The sequence below is a fragment of the Heterodontus francisci genome, chromosome 12 (genome assembly GCF_036365525.1).
Source record: "Heterodontus francisci isolate sHetFra1 chromosome 12, sHetFra1.hap1, whole genome shotgun sequence".
NCBI lineage: Eukaryota > Metazoa > Chordata > Chondrichthyes > Heterodontiformes > Heterodontidae > Heterodontus > Heterodontus francisci.
In genome coordinates, this window is record NC_090382.1 from 58,886,215 (window position 1) to 58,910,311 (window position 24,097).

At 40.9% G+C, this 24,097-nt stretch overlaps 1 protein-coding gene across 1 annotated transcript in view; it reads left to right on the top strand.

Annotated features, from left to right (window-relative positions):
- The window catches only part of LOC137375879 (tetraspanin-17), a 61,103-nt gene extending 48,900 nt beyond the window's left edge, over nucleotides 1–12,203 (top strand). The window contains exon 10 of the mRNA XM_068043496.1: nucleotides 12,020–12,203. The gene's annotated coding sequence lies outside the window, so the exon portion shown is untranslated. The remainder of the gene's footprint in view (nucleotides 1–12,019) is intronic.
- The last annotated feature ends 11,894 nt before the right edge of the window (nucleotides 12,204–24,097 follow it).

Sequence of the window (24,097 nt, forward strand, 5' to 3'; positions counted from 1 at the left end):
TTCAAAAGCAACTGCCCTTCCTGGTTTGGTATCGTTTGCAAATGTTGACTTTCTGAATATAACTCCTTGAAACTTATAGTTGTCCTAGTGCTAATCTGTGCTGCACCTCAATCAATCCTCTACTGTGACATAACCCCCTTTACATACATTCCTAAAGTTTGTCCTGGATCCACACTGCTTTGAATTTTTTTTTTATTAGAACATTACAGCGCAGTACAGGCCCTTCGGCCCTCGATGTTGCGCCGACCTGTGAAACCATCTGACCTACACTATTCCATTTTCATCCATATGTCTATCCAATGACCACTTAAATGCCCTTAAAGTTGGCGAGTCTACTACTGTTGCAGGCAGGGCATTCCACCCCCCTACTACTCTCTGAGTAAAGAAACTACCTCTAACATCTGTCCTATATCTATCACCCCTAAACTTAAAGCTATGTCCCCTCGTGTTTGCCATCACCATCCGAGGAAAAAGACTCTCACTATCCACCCTATCTAACCCTCTGATTATCTTATATGTCTCTATTAAGTCACCTCTCCTCCTCCTCTCCAACGAAAACAACCTCAAGTCCCTCAGCCTTTCCTCGTAAGACCTTCCCTCCATACCAGGCAACATCCTAGTAAATCTCCTCTGCACCCTTTCCATAGCTTCCACATCCTATAATGCGGTGACCAGAACTGCACGCAATACTCCAGATGCGGTCTCACCAGAGTTTTGTACAGCTGCAGCATGACCTCGTGGCTCCGAAACTTGATCCCCCTACTAATAAAAGCTAACACACCATATGCCTTCTTAACAGCCCTATTAACCTGGGTAGCAACTTTCAGGGATTTATGTACCTGGACACCAAGATCTCTCTGTTCATCTACACTACCAAGAATCTTCCCATTAGCCCAGTACTCTGCATTCCTGTTACTCCTTCCAAAGTGAATCACCTCACACTTTTCCGCATTAAACTCCATTTGCCATCTCTCAGCCCAGCTCTGCAGCCTATCTATGTCCCTCTGTACCCTACAACATCCTTCGGCACTATCCACAACTCCACCGACCTTCGTGTCATCCGCAAATTTACTAACCCACCCTTCTACACCCTCTTCTAGGTCATTTATAAAAATGACAAACAGCAGTGGCCCCAAAACAGATCCTTGCGGTACACCACTAATAACTAAACTCCAGGATGAACATTTGCCATCAACCACCACCCTCTGTCTTCTTTCAGCTAGCCAATTTCTGATCCAAAGCTCTAAATCACCTTCAACCCCATACTTCCGTATTTTCTGCAATAGCCTACCGTGGGGAACCTTATCAAACGCCTTACTGAAATCCATATACACCACATCCACTGCTTTACCCTCATCCACCTGTTTGGTCACCTTCTCGAAAAACTCAATAAGGTTTGTGAGGCACGACCTACCCTTCACAAAACCGTGCTGACTATCGCTAATGAACTTATTCTTTTCAAGATGATTATAAATCCTGTCTCTTATAACCTTTTCCAACATTTTACCCGCAGCTGAAGTCAGGCTCACAGGTCTATAATTACCAGGGCTGTCTCTACTCCCCTTCTTGAACAAGGGGACAACATTTGCTATCCTCCAGTCTTCCGGCACTATTCCTGTCGACAATGACGACATAAAGATCAAGGACAAAGGCTCTGCAATCTCCTCCCTGGCTTCCCAGAGAATCCTAGGATAAATCCCATCTGGCCCAGGGGACTTATCTATTTTCACACTTTCCAAAATTGCTAACACCTCCTCCTTGTGAACCTCAATCCCATCTAGCCTAGTAGTCTGAATCTCAGTATTCTCCTCGACAACATTTTCTTTCTCTACTGTAAATACTGACGAAAAATATTCATTTAACGCTTCCCCTATCTCCTCTGATTCCACACACAACTTCCCACTACTATCCTTGATTGGCCCTAATCCCATGAAGCTTTGATCCTAAGATAAACCTTTTCTTTGGGAACTTTTGGAAATTTTGGTACCCTGTTTGTAAGGTATCCATAGTTCGCTTGGAATATCACTTCCTCAGAAAACTGGAGACGTGATCTTTACCCATTGAATCCATGTTGACTGCTGTTTACTATTGTTGTACAGATAATCCTCAAGTTTGGTTCCAGAGCACGCACTAGAAAATGAATATATGCCGATTTGAAACATAGAACTTCTGTAAAGTCCAGTTAGACTAATAATCACAAAACACACAACTATGTTATATAAATATATAACAACTAATTTGAGACGAAGGTAATAAAGAATGCACACCCAGTTGGAGGTTTTTAATGCATTGATTGTTCCAACCCAGTTCCTGTTTTGGAATCGGGAAGGCTTTTTTTTTATTGCAATTACTCTGATTAGATACTATTTTAGCTGGCTTTCAGTATATAACAGCATGGCATCAAGTGAGGTATTGCATGAATAACAATATTGTAATCATACAATGTTAATAATGGAAAATAATTGTTTTAAAGCAATCAATATTATGTGCTGATGGGAACTTCTTTCGTTATCAATAGTTTGCCTTCAGTAATATGTGCCATTAAATAGAAATTTCGTCCTGATTTGAGTTCAGTGTTTCTGAACCAGACGGCTAGTAGTGCATCAATTTTCATCAGTTTCCACCTCTGGCAGTAGTTGGTGTTTGTATGATTATTTAATTTTCTACCTGGCAGACTTTTGACACTAGATTGCTATTTCAAAAGTTGTTGCTAATGGTGTGTAGAGGGCCTATGTCTCCCATGAAGCCATTTGAACACATGGCCAACATTCTATCCTGTTTGAATATAGGACTTCAACCATGTTTGAACAGAGAATGTAAAACAACAAAATAATTTAGTTTTACTCCAGATTGCCACCTAAAGCAAATTGAGGACCTGGTATTGTGAAATTTAGATAGAAACATCCCAAGAGCTTCTTTTGAGCCACTATAAGAAGTGTTATTATTGACTGCTTCAAGACTTCCATTCATACTGCCTACATGGCGGGGCTGTGCCAGAAATTATGCATTGCCCTCTACAAGGGAGATGTACAACATAAAACTGCACTTTTGCTGCTACAAAGACAACAAAACACAGGTGCTCTGGGGAACTGTAGCTGAGTTGCTGTTGCATCTATAGTATGGAGGCATCTAGAATCAATTGTCAAAGATAAGTTGGCAATTTGTTTACAGAAACAGATTAATTGGAAATAAAGAGCAGATTTACAAAAGGGGAGTCTAACCAATTTTATCAGATTTCCTGATCATATAGATAAGGGCAGAGATAAGAGTGACAGTGCACATGTTGTTTACTTAAATTTTAATACTTTTCATAAGGTGTCTTGTGCAAAACTAAGAACTGTAACAGGTTACAGCATTGGCAGCAATTTACAGAGGCACTTGATTTGGATAGGTGAACTTAGAATTGGCAGATGTAGCTTGAGTAATTAAGTGAAAAGTTGATTAATGAATTGTAGAATTATTCAGAGAATACTGTCAAAGACAAATTAGGAAAGGGACCTGGAAGCCATAGTAGATAAATCTGCCAAAATATCATGCGGATGTCTGGGTATTGCCAAGAAATCAAATGTGATATCGTGTAAAAAGAGGAATAGAATGTAGACTAAAGGATATTATCCTGTCATTTTGTTAGGTATTGGTCTGGTTGCACCTGCCTCTTCCGACATGAAGGATATAGCTAAACTTTGAAAGGTGCATAGTAGAGTTATGTGAGTGATCATGGGACTAGAGTGGAAAACATTTGCTTGGACTCACTAGAGAGCTGGCGATATGATTGAGGTATTCACAGTAAGTCAAGGGATGTAAAGGATTAGTCAGTGATCCTAGATTTGCAACAGGATAGTAGAATATAAGCGAAAGAGAGATCATTTTGGATGCAACACAAGAAGAATGGTTGATTTTTGTATTCATTTATCAAGAGGTAGGGTCAAATAGCTGTGATCCCTTCAAAGGGAATTAGGCAAGTATCAGAGAAACATGCAGTTGGTTCCAACTGCGAGAGGAGCTAGATGAACTAATTTGGCCCTATGGTATTTTTCAGGCTTGAAATTTTCTGTGACTCCATAAATTGTTTATGAATTAAATTTCACCTAAGTTGGGAAAATTCTGTATATCAATTCAGCTAATCTTAAAAATTGAAGGCAAATTATTGTATATTATCACGTAAAAATTCTTCCCACTTCTTGACAGAAGAGGGAGACATTTTGTATCCAAATGCTGAGCAGTGTTTGTGCATTTCACATTACTGGGCAGGTTACTTGAATAATTTTTCATACCATAACATCAGATTGCAAATGTAATAAGCTGCACACACAAGTGAATTCTGGTATATTTTTAGGGTCTATCAATATTGTTTCTATGCAAAACTACTATCAACAATTCAGCTAAATCTTCTGGCCTGTGATGTAACTTACTATATCCTGAACTGTTTTTTTAAAAAAAGGTATAAAGTTAACTACTTGGTTAAATGAGCTTTTAATACTAATCAAGGCCCATATAATTATGACATTAATCATAAAATCCAAGACCAAAAATATCACTTATCTGTAACAAAAAAACAAGTTAGCAAACCTACAAAATGTGTGAAGCAGAAAAATAGTTGAACTATAGAAGTTTCTTTGCAATTTGGGCTGAGGAATTGGAAATGTAAAATTAAGAGTGCAGTCTACCACTGTTAGGGTGTAATTACAGTGATAAATATGCACAGACATTGAGACTTTGACGAAATATAATGCACTGTGAGAAGGTTAAAGTCACTTCAACCAGTTATCTCTCAATTGAAGTAAGCTCTTATTGTATCCTTAGGCTAAGTTCAATTGGGGGGAAAAATGTTAGTCTAAATAGAGGATTGTAGTGAACAAGTTCTTGAAAAGGGAGCTAGCTGAGTTTCTGAGAAAGGGGGACATCTCAAGTTATCGAAAGTAGATGAGGGGGAGCTGAGATTAGTGATGAGAGTTACTGTTGTTTCCTGGAACTTGCTTTGATTGCCTTTGGAGGTCAGAGAGGAATATCAACAGAGTTTACCTAAATTGACCTTTTTATTTCCTTAGGGGTTTTAATTTTTAATTTTAATTTTTTAAATTTAATTTTAATTTAATTTTTTAATTTTAATTCTAAAATTTAAAAAAATTGTCATTGAGTTGGGTTCATGATGCAAGTAAGTGACTGGAAGAGATGAGGACAATAAACCAGATGGTCCTTCCTTGTTTTTCATATATTTGTATTCTTTGATTTTGAAATATTCTCATCAAAATAATTCAAATTACAGATCTGTAATTGGTTCGTATTCTTTTGACGGTTATTGGTTGCGATTGTGTTTGAAGACCCTGTTTATTTTATAGGCTGTTTACTTGCTTTTAGTGTCTGTGAAGTTTTGTTTTAGCACTTAAAACTCCAGGATGTTCTGTTGGTGAGCTAATCAGAATTGGGACTTTTGGTTCAATATCATGTTAATTTAGTGTTCTTTTATCATAAATCTGTAATCGTTCAAGTTTCTACTTCTAAAGCATTTATTTCTGTGAGGAACTGCAACGAGCCTATGGGTAAACTCTAAACTATAATCCATTATGTATGGTGGTGTTTTGTGTGTTTTTCTGTTGTGAATATTAGTTTCTGCTTTGTTTCCATGTGATTGGGTTGTGATAATTGCTACGGAAATAGTAGCATAAAGTCACCATGGGGTGACATATACTGCTGGGAATTTTGGGTAATTGGTTCAAATGTTGCACAAACAAGGTTTCCATTAGATAGTTATTTTTGAAAACTATTTCTGTTTAGATTTGTTTAATAAAATGAAGTCTTTTGTGATTAAAAATAGATTATTTGTGTTATTTTTTCCAACATTTATAGCAGAATTTCATGTCTCGCGTCTCTGAAATATCTTGGGACATTGTTCTATGTTAAGGTGCTATATAAATGCAAATTATTGTGGTAGTCAAGCGACACTGAATAAATTCTTTTCACGATAACCTTAAAGTATGTTGGATTCAATTCATTATCATTGTGTATTTTGCACTGTATTTCAGCAACTAGTGTAAAATTAATTGTTGGAAGTGTATTGAATTCTATGGTTGTATTGAGCAGTGATGCATACCAGTTACACTGTTACATAGGTATCCATAGGAACACTTCTTTTTCACAAGAAGTAAAAGTTATAGAAGGGAAGCTAGGATTTGTTTTTCTGACTTTTGGCCAGTATTTCTACTCACTCTTTAAGCACTTTTTTTTTAAAGGTGATGACTCTTTCCCAGGATCTAACTCCAGAGAAGCTTCCAAGGTCCCTCTCTCTTCCCTACCATCATCTCTCTTCTGCCCCCCCATTCTTCATGTGTGAAACATGAAACTGAGTGTTAGGCTGCTTGATGAGATCCAAAACCCATATATGCTCACCCCTACTACTTAAATACAAACTGGAGTATCAAACCCGGACCTTACATTATATTTTATCATACATTCTCACTGACATATTTATTATTTGGTTCTTGTTATGGCCAAGTGAGGAGGGGAGGGGGGGGGGGGGGGGGGGGGGTGGGTGTCACAGTCGTTCTCTTGCCCTTCCTCTTATTTGACCGCAACAGGGTTTATTCCTTTAAACGATGGTTGTGCTTACCACCTCTGTGAATGTTTTACCTTTTATCTTTATTGTGATCATGAAAGAACCAATTGGACAGATTTTGTTGAATTTAAACAAGAAAGAGGTAAGTTTTATTATACTTAACAATCTAACCCAGATTTAAAAATAATAAAATAGGTAAAAGAAGAAGGTAGATGGGTTACCGTCAGGGGAAGGAGAGGGAACCAGCAGGTAGTGCAGGGATCCCCTGTGGCCGTTTCCCTCAACAACAGGTATACCGTTTTGGATACTGTTGGGGGAGACGACTTACCAGGGGTAGGCAATGGGATACAGGTCTCTGGCGCAGAGTCTGTCCCTGTTGCTCAGAAGGGAAGGGGTAAGAGGAGCAGAGCATTAGTCATTGGGGACTCCATAGTTAGGGGAGCAGATAGGAGGTTTTGTGGGAACGAGAGAGACTCACGGTTGGTGTGTTGCCTCCCAGGTGCCAGGGTACGTGATGTCTCGGATCGCGTTTTTGGGATCCTCAAGGGGGAGGGGGAGCAGCCCCAAGTCGTGGTACACATAGGCACCAACGACATAGGTAGGAAGACAGATGGGGATTTAAGGCAGAAATTCAGGGAGCTAGGGTGGAAGCTTAGAGCGAGAACAAACAGAGTTGTTATCACTGGGTTGTTGCCCGTGCCACGTGCTAGCGAAGTGAGGAATAGGGAGAGAGAGGAGTTGAACACGTGGCTGCAGGGATGGTGAGGGAGGGTTTTGGTTTCCTGGATAATTGGGGCTCTTTCTGGGGTAGGTGGGACCTCTACAAACAGGATGGTCTTCACCTGAACCAGAGGGGTACCAATATCCTGGGGGGGAGATTTGCTAGTGCTCTTCGGTGGGGTTTAAACTAATTCAGCAGGGGGATGGGAACCTAAATTGTAGTTCCAGTGTGCAGGATGTTGAGAGTAGTGAGGTCAGGGATAAGGTTATAAGGACACAAGAAAGCACTGGCAAGCAAGAGCTTGGTTTAAAATGTGTCTACTTCAACGCCAGGAGCATCCGGAATAAGGTGGGTGAGCTTGCAGCATGGGTTGGTACCTGGGACCTCGATGTTGTGGCCATTTCAGAGATATGGGTAGAGCAGGGACAGGAATGGATGTTGCGGGTTCCGGGATTTAGATGTTTCACTAAGACCAGAGAAGAGGGTAAAAGAGGGGGGGGGGGGGGGGGGGGGTGGTGTGGCATTGTTAATCAAGGAAAGTATTACAGCAGCAGAAAGGACATTCGAGGACTCGTCTACTGAGGTAGTCTGGGCCGAGGTTAGAAATAGGGGAGGAGAGGTCACCCTGTTGGGAGTTTTCTATAGACCTCCAAATAGTTCCAGAGATGTAGAGGAAAGGATAGCAAAGATGATTCTTGACAGGAGCGAGAGTAACAGGGTAGTGGTTATGGGGGACTTTAACTTTCCAAATATTGACTGGAAATACTATAGTTCGAGTACTTTAGATGGGTCTGTTTTTGTCCAGTGTGTGCAGGAGGGTTTTCTGACACAGTATGTAGACAGGCCAACCAGGGGCGATGCCACATTGGATTTGGTACTGGGTAATGAACCCGGCCAGGTGTTAGATTTAGAAGTTGGTGAGCACTTTGTTGATAGTGATCACAATTCGGTTAGGTTTACCTTAGCGATGGGCAGGGACAGGCATATACAGCAGGGCAAGAATTATAGCTGGGGGAAAGGAAATTATGATGCGATTAGGCAAGATTTAGGATGCGTAGGATGGGGAAGGAAACTGCAGGGGATGGGCACAATCGAAATGTGGAGCTTATTCAAGGAGCAGCTACTGCGTGTCCTTGATAAGTATGTACCTGTCAGGCAGGGAGGAAGTTGTCGAGCGAGGGAGCCGTGGTTTACTAAAGAAGTTGAAGAGCTTGTCAAGAGGAAGAAGAAGGCTTATGTTAGGATGAGACGTGAAGGCTCGGTTAGGGCACTTGAGAGTTACAAGCTCGCCAGGAAGGATCTAAAGGGAGAGATAAGAAGAGCAAGGAGAGGACATGAGAAGTCATTGGCGGATAGGATCAAAGAAAACCCTAAGGCTTTCTATAGGTATATCAGGAATAAAAGAATGACTAGAGATAGGTTAGGGCCAATCAAGGGTAGTAGTGGGAAGTTGTGTGTGGAATCGGAGGAGATAGGGGAAGTGTTAAATGAATATTTTTCGTCAGTATTTACAGTGGAGAAAGAAAATGTTGTCGAGGAGAATACTGAGATCCAGACTACTAGGCTAGATGGGATTGAGGTTCACAAGGAGGAGGTGTTAGCAATTTTGGAAAGTGTGAAAATAGATAAGTCCCCTGGGCCAGATGGGATTTATCCTAGGATTCTCTGGGAAGCCAGGGAGGAGATTGCAGAGCCTTTGTCCTTGATTTTTATGTCGTCATTGTCGACAGGAATAGTGCCGGAAGACTGGAGGATAGCAAATGTTGTCCCCTTGTTCAATAAGGGGAGTAGAGACAGCCCTGATAATTATAGACCTGTGAGCCTTACTTCGGTTGTGGGTAAAATGTTGGAAAAGGTTATAAGAGATAGGATTTATAATCATCTTGCAAAGAATAAGTTCATTAGCGATAGTCAGCACGGTTTTGTGAAGGGTAGGTCGTGCCTCACAAACCTTATTGAGTTTTTTGACAAGGTGACCAAACAGGTGGATGAGGGTAAAGCCGTGGATGTGGTCTATATGGATTTCAGTAAGGCATTTGATAAAGTTCCCCATGGTAGGCTATTGCAGAAAATACGGAAGTATGGGGTTGAAGGTGAATTAGTGCTTTGGATCAGAAATTGGCTAGCTGAAAGAAGACAGAGGGTGGTGGTTGATGGTAAATGTTTATCCTGGAGTATAGTTTCTAGTGGTGTACCGCAAGGATCTGTTTTGGGGCCACTGCTGTTTGTCATTTTTATAAATGACCTGGATGAGGGTGTAGAAGGGTGGGTTAGTAAATTTGCGGATGACACGAAGGTCGGTGGAGTTGTGGATAGTGCCGAAGGATGTTGTAGGTTACAGAGGGACATAGATAGGCTGCAGAGCTGGGCTGAGAGATGGCAAATGGAGTTTAATGCGGAAAAGTGTGAGGTGATTCACTTCGGAAGGAGTAACAGGAATGCAGAATACTGGGCTAATGGGAAGATTCTTGGTAGTGTAGATGAACAGAGAGATCTTGGTGTCCAGGTACATAAATCCCTGAAAGTTGCCACCCAGGTTAATAGAGCTGTTAAGAAGGCATATGGTGTGTTAGCTTTTATTAGTAGGGGGATCGAGTTTAGGAGCCACGAGGTCATGCTGCAGCTGTACAGAACTCTGGTGCGGCCGCACCTGGAGTATTGCATGCAGTTCTGGTCACCGCATTATAGGAAGGATGTGGAAGCTTTGGAAAAGGTGCAGAGGAGATTTACTAGGATGTTGCCTGGTATGGAGGGAAGGCCTTACGAGGAAAGGCTGAGGGACTTGAGGTTGTTTTCTTTCGAGAGAAGGAGGAGAAGAGGTGACTTAATAGAGACGTATAAGATAATCAGAGGGTTGGACAGGGTGGATAGTGAGAGCCTTTTTCCTCGGATGGTGATGGCAAACACGAGGGGACATAGCTTTAAGTTGAGGGGTGATAGATATAGGACAGATGTCAGAGGTAGTTTCTTTACACAGAGAGTAGTAAGGGCGTGGAACGCCCTGCCTGCAGCAGTAGTAGACTTGCCAACTTTAAGGGCATTTAAGTGGTCATTAGATAGACATATGGATGAAAATGGAATAGTGTAGGTCAGATGGTTTCACAGGTCGGCGCAACATCGAGGGCTGAAGGGCCTGTACTGCGCTGTAATGTTCTATGTAATGTTCTATGTTCTAATAAAAAAAATGCTACAAATTCACATGAGAATCTCTCGCTCACTCTCTCTCTCTCTCTCTCTCTCTCTCTTTCTCACACACACACACACACACATTACAGAGGGAAAATAGATTTGGTGGTTGAATTGGAGTCCAGAATAATTGGAACTTGTATTTAAGTTCTGTGAAGTGGATGATCCGGTAGTCTTACGGATGAAGTTGTATTCTTGAAGGCCTTGGCTGGTCAAAGTGTACTTTGTGGTTAGCCTGCTTTGCTCGGGGTTTTCTTAAAGGCAGACTGGTAGGTGGCTCTCTTCCCTGGTCTCTGGCTGTAGCAATTGGCAGGCTTGGAGGGTCCACAGTGGCAGATTGTTTTAAAACCTGATGTTTTCTAAGGACAGAGAAAGGGAGAAATGCAGCCTTTTCCTGCTGCATAGTCTGAATTACCACTCGTCTCTTGTGAGTATAACAAAACTCCCATTTTTGCTTTCAGAGATGGATGGGCAGTCGCGTGATTCTCTCAATCTCCTTTGTTTTTAATGAGGTCCAAAGTCTAAAGTCCAAAAGCGCTCTCGGGTGCTGGTGTCAGTATTCATCTCCTGGAGGGATGTCTCCACTTATGAATGCCTCAAGATTGCTTTGAATGTAGCCAAAGCATTGTTCTGGTTGGGCTTCTTGTTAGACTTCTGGCTCTGGTTGGAGCCTTGTAATGTGCAAAGGTGTTTCAAATGCAAATTGCAGTGGCCATCTTGGCTTCCAAGTTTTTTTTTAAAAAAAGTTAACTAAGATTTTCTCCATTAGAGGTTTAATATAAGTTTTCCACCAATGAATTAACAATTCCTCATTTGGCATATTGTGTTTACTTGACACACTCAAAGGACCATTGTATGGTTGCTCAGCAGAATTATATAAATTCTCAACTGCACCAATATACTGTACATGTGTTTTATGTACGAGCTTAATATAAAATTGTGAAAATGTCATATTAAAGTTACATTTGTAATGGATGTAAAATAGTTAAATGTTAAAACTGAATTTAGAATTGAACAGATGGAAGAAGTTTTATTTGCAATTAACACACTGGAGGTGTAACCTCACCAACAACTCTCTTGTACCCGAGGTGTAATGCATCATAGTGAGATATGAGATAAACCATGTGTTCAACAGCTGGAAGGAGATAGTAATAGCTGTACACATTGGTTCCATGTGCAAGTTTTGGACACTTCGGGTGTCATTGTAATTGTCCCTGGTTTAAAGGGCATGCTAGATTTAAAAACAGGGTTATATATTAATAGCGAAATTAAGATGTGACCCAATTAAAGTATTGTTCTAGTAAAATACAGCTTTTGAATTGAAACTATCTAAAAGTATTAACTGCTAAGTTGGCCTAACCATCTATGCATCACAAATTTTAGTCACAGCCATAGGAGTTTTGGTAGTGAACATGATGAAATGTAGTTACCAGCTTATCAAGAATATTAAACAATACAACTCTGCTATTGATCGTAAATGATAGCATTAAGTAACAGTTTTTTAACAAATTTGATATTGAACTTTAGTAATAATGGATGATTTTATGACATTGCTGCAGGGAAGTAAAGACACCTATCTGGTAGAGGCCTGTGCTTACGATCATGTAACCGAATACAAAGTGAATGGGGAAGAAATGGGAAAGTGCAACTAAATGCATGGTGACTGGTTGAGACACTGAAATAGATACAAAGGATTGTGTCAAAAGATGGCAAAAAGAAAATACAAAATGAGATTGATATGTGTGTGCGCACATGCATATGTACATGTGCGCAAAGTGACAGGCACTTCCTCACACTGTTCTATGGTCTTGAATCAAATTTTAAATAAAGTGATTCATTATCAGACTTCTATTGTGTTATTGTAAATGGGTGGAGGTGTTATTTTCTTTCAACTACCACATCTACATGTAATATATTGCTGAAGGTCAAGGATAAACTTTGTGGATTAGATGAAGATGCGGACTGTTAAACCTATTATGTCTACTGGCAGGAGCACTACAGAAGTAATAGGAAAGGAAAGAGCAATTATATTATCGTGAATGCGGAGCAATTGGAGAAGATAAAGTCAAAAGATCAAGTTGAAAAAAAAATGAAAAAATTAAGTTAAAGTATGAAGTCCACCCTAAAAGTAATAGCAAAAATGAAATGTAAAGTTGGGAATAATATACAAGGCCCAATACTACTGTTACCCCACAACTGCACAGTTATGTTTTCCAGCAGTAGCCATTGGCATTTTATCAGGAGGTTAAACTCTTCCTCCATCAATGATTCAGATAGCTAAAGTAGTGAATAGCCGAGTCCATATAGACCAGGAAGGTGCCAGGTTGCATCCCCAGTCTTTGTTGAGTCAACTGACCTCAGATGGGCCAGTAGTGGGGTTGCAAAAGTTGTCCTCTGCAGCCCTGGGGGAGGGGAAATTTGGTTGGGTTTTCAACTGCTGATAACTATTCACCAACACCTGCTGGAAACACAGGTGAGGAAAGAATCATACTTTCTATCATGCCCTGCTCACTGGGGCTGTATTTTTTAAGCCCGCTGCTGAAATGATGGCACGCACAGCCAAAGAGCCACTGCGATTCCAAGCACGGCGGCTCATTTAAATAGCTGGAGTGGGCAGCCTGCAAGCCCACCCCCCCACCACCCCCCCCCCCAACCCCAGATCTCGTGGAGGGGGTGGGCAGTCTGTCCCAGGCAATGGCGTCAGCTGCATGTGTGCAGGCCCCGACGCCATTTTTAAAGGGCTGTCAGCCCTACCGACATATTTAAACATGTCAAGAAACATTTAATGAAATTAAATAAATACATCTCTTTTGTCCCCTCACAACCCCCAATAACAAATTAATTATTTGTCCTTCTCCCCACCCCCCCAAAAAAACACATCTTTACCATCTAACCTCCCCCCCTCCCCCACAAACTTTAAGCTTCAACTCTTGCCACCGTCCCTTTCACCCATGATGTTAATTTGACCCTGTCCCTTGACCCCGCATTGAGAAACTTGCCTCCTTCCCCGCCAGTGTTGCGCCTCGTTTCCCCAGAGGGAGATCCACTGGTGCAGGAGCGCCGGCCGCCATGCCGAAGATCGCGGCTGAACGTCAGGAAGCGACGTAATTTTATCGAAATTAATTATTTTATTTAGTTAAATATTCAAATTGCGGTCCCATCGTCAGGTGGCATAGGGATGCCGCCACGATGACTCGCCGCCGCCGGCAATATTGGACTGGGCCCTACCACCATCAAGATCCATGGCGGGTCTCATCCGGGGCTGTGTTCAGGGACACCACCCCCCCCACCACCAAGGATCCTGACATCAAGGGCTCCTTAAAATCCAGCCCACTGTCTGGGTGACCTACCAAAGTGCAACTGCCATCCACTAAACTATACCCTAGCAAGGTGTTGATATCTTCAGTAGTGAAGAAACCTGGCAGGAAAAGGAGAAAGGAAAAAAAATGTTAGGAAAATAATCTTCAGCTCATTATCACCATCCCAGTTAAGATCAACTGATTGATTTCTTCTAATGAACGCATTTAAGGGAAAGCTAAACAACCATATGAGAGAAAAGGGATTAAAGGTTTATGACGATAGATGTAGATGAGGAAAAATGGGAAGGAGGCTCGAGTGGAGCATAAATGTCGGCGTGGGCTGGTTGGGCTGAATGGTCTGTTACTCTGCCGTATATCCTATGTAATCCTATGAATCTTGCTCTTTCCAGTTTGGTTCCACTCTATGCTTAGCGTTTGAGTTACCAGGGAAAATGCGGGGGAGTGACTGGTTTTATCATGGCATACTAAATTTTTGCTTTAAGTTGCACTACTGATATTTCTACTCCATCCAAAGAGCACCAGGAGCAGAAATCCCTTTGTCATACTGTTAGCAGCTACGTATACCACTCAATCTGAATTTGCATGACTAGACTACTCATATGGTTAAGAAACTACAATTATGAATATATACTTGAGATCCTGGGACTTTATTTTAAATTCTGAAAATTTTTGGTAGGCTGGAAAGGAAAGAATTTGGATGGGTAGTCATCTATGAAGATCATTTTATTTGCGTTAATTAGAGGGTGACGAGCGGGCCTAGGACAACTTCCTTAATGCAGGAAATGTTAGACCATGGAATGCTTTGCCACAAAAAATATCCGAGGCAGTGATCATTGCAACGTTTAAGTTGAGTAGATAAAAATGAAGTCAAAGGAAGATGCAGAGCCACAGGAAGGGGATTAGCTGTGAATTGCTCCAACAAAGATTCAACGCAAACATGATTGGTCTAATCTCTTTATGATACATTTCTATGGTTCGTTGTAACATATTTATAGTGATAATCTAGTCACCCATGTTACAAGTATCCTTTGCATTTGTACAATTTATAATTTTTAAGGTTTTGCATGATAGTCCACTATGTCCAATAGGTGGCCTCAGAGCTCAAGATATTTCAGAATTTACATTGTGCTGCTGCAAAAGGAGACCAGATTAAAGGTGCTTTATTTTTTGTTTGTAGAATCCACCCAAAAATCTAAAGATAGTTGTATAAAATTTATCTACAGATATTTTATCAAAGTTTTCAAATAATAAATATGTCGAAGTGGTTTTAAGCCCTAAATTTCATTAAGGAGGTTAATTACATGTATTTGAATTTCATTTAGTACATTCCCAAATTATAAGCCTAAACCAGAGATTCTTATTTCTGTCAAACATAGATCTCGGTGGGCCATCAATTTACACTAAAATTAGAAAATCACATTTATATATTTACAGTTAGTGATGTTTGAGAGTTGTTAAAATCCAACCAGCTGTTAATCATTTTTGTCATATTGCAGGTTCCTATAGTTTCCCTATCTAAAAGGTGCAATGGCACTATTGTATTCCTCATCAAGTTTCTAGTTGTGATTTCCTTTACACTTTATTCTTGTCAGAAAAATCTCAGATTTTTTTCATATAACATTGGTTCATATTGTTGGCCCAGAATCCGAGAGTGAATGAACCATTTTAGAAGTGCCAGTAGTAGCAATCTGTTAAAATTCCAACTGTTTTAGTCTGTACTTCATTAGGGAAACATCTGAGGCTGATAAAATGAATAAATTATTTTTGGCACTCATCAGGGAAAATTATAACACCAAAGCTGGGGCGAAATATCTCCCTTCCTATTTTTTTTTAGTATTTGTGGTGTGAGCTGCTGCAGTTGTGTTTACCTTACATTGGTTTCCCCTCTTTCAATACTGACCTCCTTAAAATCTTCTGTGTGTCTGTCACATTTGACAAGATACTTGGATTTCTGGTAGATAAAGAGTTAATTCCTTCTCTTCCAACTGACTTATCTGTTTACTGCACCTCTGTTTTTTTGGCATCTGAATCTTGAACCTGCTGAGTTAATGGTAAATGTGGGACAGTTCTCTGCTGTAAAATGATGTCCACTGGAGATTGGATTAATACTGACAGAACTCATCTCTCCTGTGAGTCATAAGAGCTATTTCAAAGAGACATAGAGGAGACTTCCATTCTCACTGTCTGAACTAGATATAACCCTGGTTCCCAATGGAGAAGTGACAGGTTTTAGAAGTGTGTGTTCTAAAAATGTTATGCTAGCCACTGACCCTTCAAACGTTTCTTATAAATGTTTGACCATGGCTACAAATTTAGAGAAAAACAAATCACTGTTTACTTTTGAATACACAATTTTTGTTTGGAAAGCTTTACAATCCATACCACCCAATTATTAGAATGTAGTCCTGATATTTGCTCACTGCTCAACCTAGCCTCTCAGTTACACACATCAAAGCAGAACAACCTTGGCTAACATTGATTATTGATGTCTTCTTGCTTTGAGGGCTTCTCTGCTTTGTTGTATGAATATTAGTGTGTATTGAGAAGCTGCTGATGTCTGGTAATACTGCAAATATTGATATCAGTCCCAAGTCTCTTACAAAAGAATTGGTCTGCTGCAAGTAACTTGTGTTATTAAAGGTCCTCCATTTTTCATTCAACAGAAGCATTTAATAAGCATTCTATATCTATCAGTTTCTTCAGTTCACCTTAAGACTTCTAATCCGGTAATTGTACTCATTTCAGCCCTTCACGTGTGCGAAAAGTCTTATTTACAATGATTAACTTTTTAAGCATGAATATTGGTAGCTAAATCCTGTATCAAAGTCAAGAAAGAAATGTCTTCAAAACATTTAAGCAACATAACAATGACATGCTTAGATAAAATGATAACCTGATTACATGGCTTTGAGCACTCATTTATATATCTATATTACATCTTGTATCAAGTTACTTAGAACCCTTACGGCCAAAAGAAAGATGAGACTTGCATACTAACAATTTGGGTTGTATTAATATCTGGGGCCAAAGAAGAAAACGTTTATCTAAACCACTGCACTACACTACGTCGCAATTTTTAAAAACAAAAGTAAAACAATTGTCTATTGTGGGAGGTGTGGGTTGGGCAGATGTGGAACTTCCATTCATTTTAGTTTTGTCTGACATGACCCTAGTGTAGGTAGATGGTAGGGGAGTTGAGGGAAGGTGGGGATGTGGTAGGAATATGGGATTAATGTAGGATTAGTATAAATGGGTGGTTGATGGTCGGCACAGACTCGGTGGGCCGAAGGACCTGTTTCCGTGCTGTATCTCTAAAATAAAATAAAAAAATAAAAATGTAGCCATTGTAGTACATGGTAAGAGCTAATCATTTTGCAATACTGCTCTCTCTTTGGGAGTATACATTGAATAATGGACTGAGACAACATTGCCGATTCAGTAGCGTCTATGGGCTGAATGTTATGAGCCCTCCGGGGTCGGGGGGTGGTGGCAGGGGGGCCCATAAAATTCTTCCGGGAGAGGCCCACTACAACCGCCAATGCCGAGAAGGCCCCTCAGTATTTTATCAGCCGTGGGGCCTTCATCTTAACATGCAAATGATATTACAATAAAATAAATAATTACCTACCTTGTCCCGATGGCCATCCCACGCTGATATTTCGCCACCAGCTGGAACTCCCATGCCTTCGGAACTCCATTCGGCGTTCTGAGGCATAACACTGGTGGGAGGGGAGAGGAGTGAGATTCTCAGGTCGGGGTCGGGAGTGGGGTGGGCGGTAGTAGGGAAACCTCTTTGTATTTGTGGGGGGGAGGGTGGGAAGGGATTGAGGGTTAAAGTTATTAAAGGTCGTGGGGGAAAGGTCATGATCTGAATCAAAGTTTTTTTGGGGGGAATGGGCTATTAATGATCTGAAAATTCCTTGGGGGTGTGGGTGAGGGAAGTGAAGATGTTATGTAATGTGAAACTTAAATTTTTAAAACTATTCCCTTTAAAAATTAAAATTTCTTCGAAGGGCTTGAAGCCCTTTAAAAATGGCGACGGCGCCTGCATGGTGGCACCAGATGCCATTGCCGGGGGCGGAGCGGCTGCCCCCTCTACATCACCAGGGATGGCCGCTCTACCCCCTCCATCTAAATGAGCCCCCGTGCAAAATATTGCAGGGGCTCAGCAACGGTGCATCCACGCCTGAAGACTGCCGACAGCAGAGTGCGACGCCGCGATTTGCGGTGCATGCATAAATTTCAGCCCTATGTGTGAATTATTTCCAGTCCAAACACAACAGAAAGATGGTGACAAAGAAGGGATGGGTTCTTTTCATGTTTCATTTGTTAGTCAAGTGAGGAGAGGTCGAAGGGCTTCCCTCCTTTCCCTCTCCTTGTTTGACCACAACAGGTTTAATTCTTTCTTAAAGTGGATGTACTGGCCAATTCAGTAGGTGTTCGATTACTTACGTGCTACGATCATTTTAAGAACCAATCGGACAGGTTTTTTTGAGTTAACAAAGAAAGAGGTTAACTTTATTGCACCTAAACCGAACTAATAAGATAATAACCAACACACCAACTTCCACTCACACACACACACACACGAATCGGTTATTGAGTGGGGAAAGGTAGATTGGTTGAGTTAAATTCCATAGAACAAAGGGGTATACAGTCTGTGATGTTTGGTGATTCAGCTGACTTCTAGCTGAATTCAATGCTGCTGAGGCTTTTAGTTTGAAGAGGTAGATGACTGGTTCGGTGGGTCCCTTGGAGCTAGCGATGTGGATGATTTCCACCAATGGCTTTCGGATTGTAGCCGGAGTATGCAAAGGTGGTCAGTCAACAAATTTGAAAGGATTTGAAAGCTTTCAAGCTGGAATGGAGAGAGAGAGAGGGACCTCCAAATAGGGTCTGCTCGTGTCAGAGTCCAGTTGCTTCTCCTCTACTGCAAAGAAAACACCAACTAACAACCACAAATGGGGAGGAGCTTGTCACATGACAGCAGTATTTCTCTGCTGGCTGAAATAAAGAGAACAAACAGTTCCCTTAAACTTCCTGGGTCTTGGTTCTTGCTGGGGAATTAGCAGACATTTCATCTCCCTCACAGTCCTTTGCAATGTAGGATACAGTGTTGCAAACTAGGTGATCATCTTCAGCTGCTAGCAGTCATCCTGTTTTAAATGTTCTTTTTAAATTTCTTCAAAAAAAGATTAATTCAGATCTCCAGTCAGTGGATCAAAGAAAATTATCATTCAACAAAACACATTGGCATAACACATTGGAATAATCAAGTTCTGGATAATATTGAGGCACTTTTTGGAATCCCTGAAGTTAAATTTGAAGATATTGAGCAGTTTAGAAAGATTGCTCCCTGTGCAGATGTTGCATTTCTGCACAGCTCATTGCATCAGGTATGAACTGTGTGCAGATGCGAATTCAGACTGAGTGGTATATATACTTGCATGAAAAAAAAGGCACAAAAAAGCTTATTCGGGGTCAATGGGGGAATTCAACCCTAACAATGAGGGCTGGGATAATTATGAATGAAGGCTTAACATTTGGATGAAAGTAAATAAAATAGGCGATGAGGATAATGTTAATGTCTCCCTCACCAGATGCTTTTGATGTAGTGTCTAACCACTGTTGACCAACAGATCCCAGTACTATGAGATACACCAAAATAAATTAGCTTTTGGTTTCTGATTATGGCATGATGTTATGACCACGTGAGAAAGAAGTCCAGGGTTCCCCTTCAGCCTTCAACTGGTCTTACTGTAACAGGGTTTTATTTTTAAACATACTGTGTTTTTAGCTCCCCCTCGGTGAATCCTTGTTCACCATTTTCCAATTATAAGGCAAAGAAACCAGTGCAAACAGGTCTTCTTAGCTTAAAAGAAGAAAGATTGAAATTTATTAAACTTAAACTCTAATTCAGTTAACGCCTACAGATACATGATGCACACATGCTAGCATGCATACGCGATACAAGCAGATAGGGACAGAAAAGAGCAGAAGAAATAAAGTGGAAAAGTTTAAGGCAATATCTGAAGAGTTTTTATTACAGGTCTTCAAGCTCACTGTACAGTCCTTAACTTGTAGGTAGATCTTGCTTTTCGTTGGGGTTTGGTATTCTTCTTTGTTCACTGTAGGAGACTTTTCTCTCTTGGGGTTCATGTATCTTCAATGGATTTGGAGTTCCGTGAGAAAGAGGTGGGAGCAGACAGACAGGCAGATGGTCTTCTTCAGTCCCAGAGCATTCTGCTTTCTGCCCAAACAGTTTGTACAAATTCAAAAAAACTCAAGTTGCCCAGCAGGTTTGTCACTGGTTTGACCATGTCCGTTTGTGTATTGTATTAGAGCAGGGGAAAGCTCCTTTGTTCCCAAACACTGTCTGTTAATATGTAAAAATGTCTTTCCAGCCAGGAGCTTGGCAATCCTTTGTCACAGGCCTTCTCTTCTTCCCAGCAACAATTTGAAATTTAATGTCCATGTGGCGAAATTAATGTGCCTCATTCTTGGCAGGTGGGGGGCCTATATGACACAGGACTAAGAGTGAAATCGCACAGAGAGTTGCATTCCGTCAAAGGAAACAGTTGCCAAGTGAATCTGTAGTAGATTACATTTTTGAGTTAAAGAAATTCTCCCGCCACTGTGAGTATGGTGCGAATTTAGAGATAAACTTTAGAGACAATTTTGCAGGAGGCCTGAAGAACAATAAAATCCAGACCAAGCTGTTGAATAAACAAAATAAGCTGATGACAAGGGAGGCCTGCAATGAGGCACAGCCATGGAAATGGCCGAAAAAGATACTTGCAAATTGCAAGGGAGTTCTTTTTCCAAGCTGTCAGATGAGAGCAACCAGATTTCAAAGGGATCCAGGTTTCAGCAGGCAGGTCCACAGTCTCAGGGTGAGAAGTTGAGATGTTACCATTGCCACGATAGTCACAAACCATCTCAATGTCTCCATTTCCAGTCAAAGTGCTCTGCCTGTGGTAAAGTTCATCATATTCAGCATCCCAGAGTAAAGGAATCAGTAATGCTCCAGGTCGAGGTCAAGCATCAGGTCAGGGCCAAGTGTCGGTTCGCGGTCAAGCAGCAGATGAGAGTTGCGGTAGATCAAAAGCTAGTTCAGGAGCCTGGAAGTCCTGAAATGTGCATATGGAAACAGAAGTTGATGTTATCGAGCAGGGAGATCAAGAGTTGTACTCCATCAGAGAGAAACAAAAACAACACACGGAAAATAGGGCTGAAGATATAATTCCAGTGCCGACAGTAGAAATGAAAGAAGATTCACAATTTACTTCCATCGTTGATACAGCTGCAGCAGTGTCTGTTAACTTGGAAGGAGAATACAAGAAATCCCTTAGTCACATTCCCTTACACAAAACTGGTGTGGAACTGACTAGTTATTCCGATAACACTATCCCAGTGGTAGGTCAAGTTAGTGTTAGGGTAGATTATGATAATGTATCCTATTACTTGCCATTGGTAGTAGTTGGAGGGAACAATGTATCCCTGATTGGAAGAAATTGGTTTAAGAAGATACAGTTAAACTGGGTTGAGTTATTTACAGTAGGGATCTGTAAGAATACATTTGACTTTGAGAAAGTGTTAAAAGCACAAAGTGTTTTTTATTTATTTTATTTTTATTTATTTAGAGATACAGCACTGAAACAGGCCCTTCGGCCCACCGAGTCAGTGCCGACCAACAACCACCCATTTATACTAATCCTACATTAATCCCATATTCTCTACCACATCCCCACCATTCTCCTACCACCTACCTACACTCGGGGCAATTTTTAATGGCCAATTTACCTACCAACCTGCAAGTCTTTGGAGGTGGGAGGAAACTGGAGCACCCGGCGGAAACCCACACAGACACAGGGAGAAGTTGCAAATTCCGCACAGGCAGTACCCAGAACTGAACCTGGGTCGCTGGAGCTGTGAGGCTGCGGTGCTAACCACTGCGCCACTGTGCCGCCCACAAGGAGCAAGGAAGACCAAATGATGACTTCAGCCTTGCGATGCCTAATTTTAAGATAAAGGACCATGTACAGCTGACATTTGTAAGGTTAGGTCAGTGCCTTATGCCAGTTAGAAGCAGTAAATGAAGAGTTAAATAGATTAGAAAGATCAGGGCAATTAAGAAGATGAAGAGCAGTGAATGAGCTGCACCCATTGTGATAGTTTAAAAAGTAGACAAGTCCGTTCAGATTTTTGGAGATTATAAGCAAACAGTAAATAATGTGATCGAAAATTATACTTACCCACTACCTACCAATGAAGATTTGTTTTCTAATTTAGCCAATGAGAAGATGTTCAGTAAGATAAATCTGTCAAAGATATACTTGCAATTAGAATTAACTGACAAGAGCAAGACGTTGCTTATCTTTCATACACACAAAGGCAGTACTAAAGGTTACCATTTGGGGTACCCAATGCTTTCACAACTTTTCAGACTGTTATGGATCAGGTACTGAGTGGGATGAAGGGATTGTGATGCTTCTTAGATGATATTCTAATTATCATTAAGACAGAGGTTGAAAAAAGTCCTAGATTGACTTCAAGAGTTTGGCATCAAAGCAGAAAAAAACACAAGTTGCTTCATGATGTCAAGAGTAACATACTTGGGTCACCAAATAGATGGTGAATGTAACCACCCAACACAGGTGAAGGTTGAGGGGATTTTGAAAGCAAAGAGAACAGATGTTGTGTGATTGCCATAGAGTGATATCCCTTTAAGATCTCAGTATGCTAATGAGCTAAGTACTAGGATGTAGTCATGTGACTCGAAGCCAGAGTCACTCTGCAGCTGTAACAAACAGATGGAGGTTCTCTAAATAGTTTGCTCTGTCCTGTATATAATGGTTTAGCTGTTAATAAACCTGTTTGAGATCATCAAAACTGGACTCCATGCATCTCATTTATGTTGCATCAAACAACATAAAGAACTCATTACATGGTGGTAGCTGTGGTGAAAAGACAAAATCTAAGTTTGAAGACCACAGGGAAAACAGCTTTGAAAATGACCCTTCCTACATCCAAAAGAGAGAAAGTTCAAAGCAAATACTGGCCCAAAAGCAGAAAGAAGAAAGAACCTACCTCCAGCTGTAGAAGACAAAACACAGAACGACAGCTGCAAGTAAATTCCTGTGATTGGGTGAGTCATTGTGTCAACAGTCGAGGAATCCCAATTAAAAAGAACAAGCTTTGAAGCGTTTATGAAATTGATTTTTTTTTTAAAGGCTTGATGGAAAAAAAAGTGGAAAACACGATTCCTCTCTCAGGCTGATCGGGGTGGCACCATTACAGGTGGTGTCTGATAACAAAAAGTGCGGGAAAACCCTGATCACTGCAGAGTCTCCGTTCACACAGCCACAGCTAGAAAAAATCATTAAACCACTCAAGCATGAAGAACATAAATAATCTCTTAAAAAAGCAATTAACTCAAGCTAGAGTGCTGAAAGCAAGATAAACAGAAAACTGCAAAAAGGAAGCATTTGAATCGCCTTTTGAACAGCTCGTAAACAGAAAGTCTTAAGTACTGAAAGCAAAATGAATACAGAACCCTGTCAAATACCTGCTCCTCTCCATCCAAGCAGCCAGTCTACATAACAGAGAATTTCTTAAAGGGGAAACAGTGCAGAGTGAATAGAACAAAGTTAAATATTGAGCAGAAAGAAAAATAACAGCAGAAAGATGGATACCAAATTTCCCAGCATGAACTGGAAGGCCATATGATATCCTATCTGAATTCAAACTTTTTAAAGAAAGAATGCAGTTATGCTTCACAGACCAAGTGATTGTCGAACCAGAGAAGCAGGCTGTAAAAATAATGATAGCAGTTGGAAATGAGGGGTTACACAGAATCAATGCCTCTGGCTTATCTGAAGAGGACCAGAAAGATCCTGCAAAGATATGGAAATTGATAGATTAGCTCCAATTAAGGGTGAATTTTAGAATTTGCCACCTGGAATTAATGTCCTACAGGCAAAAGCCACAGGAGTGAATAGGTCAGTTCATCAGTAGATGCTGTAGTAAGGGCAATGAATGCAATTTTTCAGAAACTGAGCTGTCAGAGCGACTAATGGAGCTGACGATTGTCGCAACACACATTGAAACGTTTCATAAAGACCTTTTGGGGGAAAAGACAGGTCACAGCCTTGATGCGCTGCTAGAAAATGGCAGGAAATACAAAGCCATTGTAGCTGGACAACAGCATCTGTAAGCACTAGTTTCAGTCAACAGTATCGGCACAATAACCAGGTTGAAAAAAGCAAGTAAGCTGTGTGGTAAGTGTGGTGTGACCCACTCACCGCGAAGTTGTCC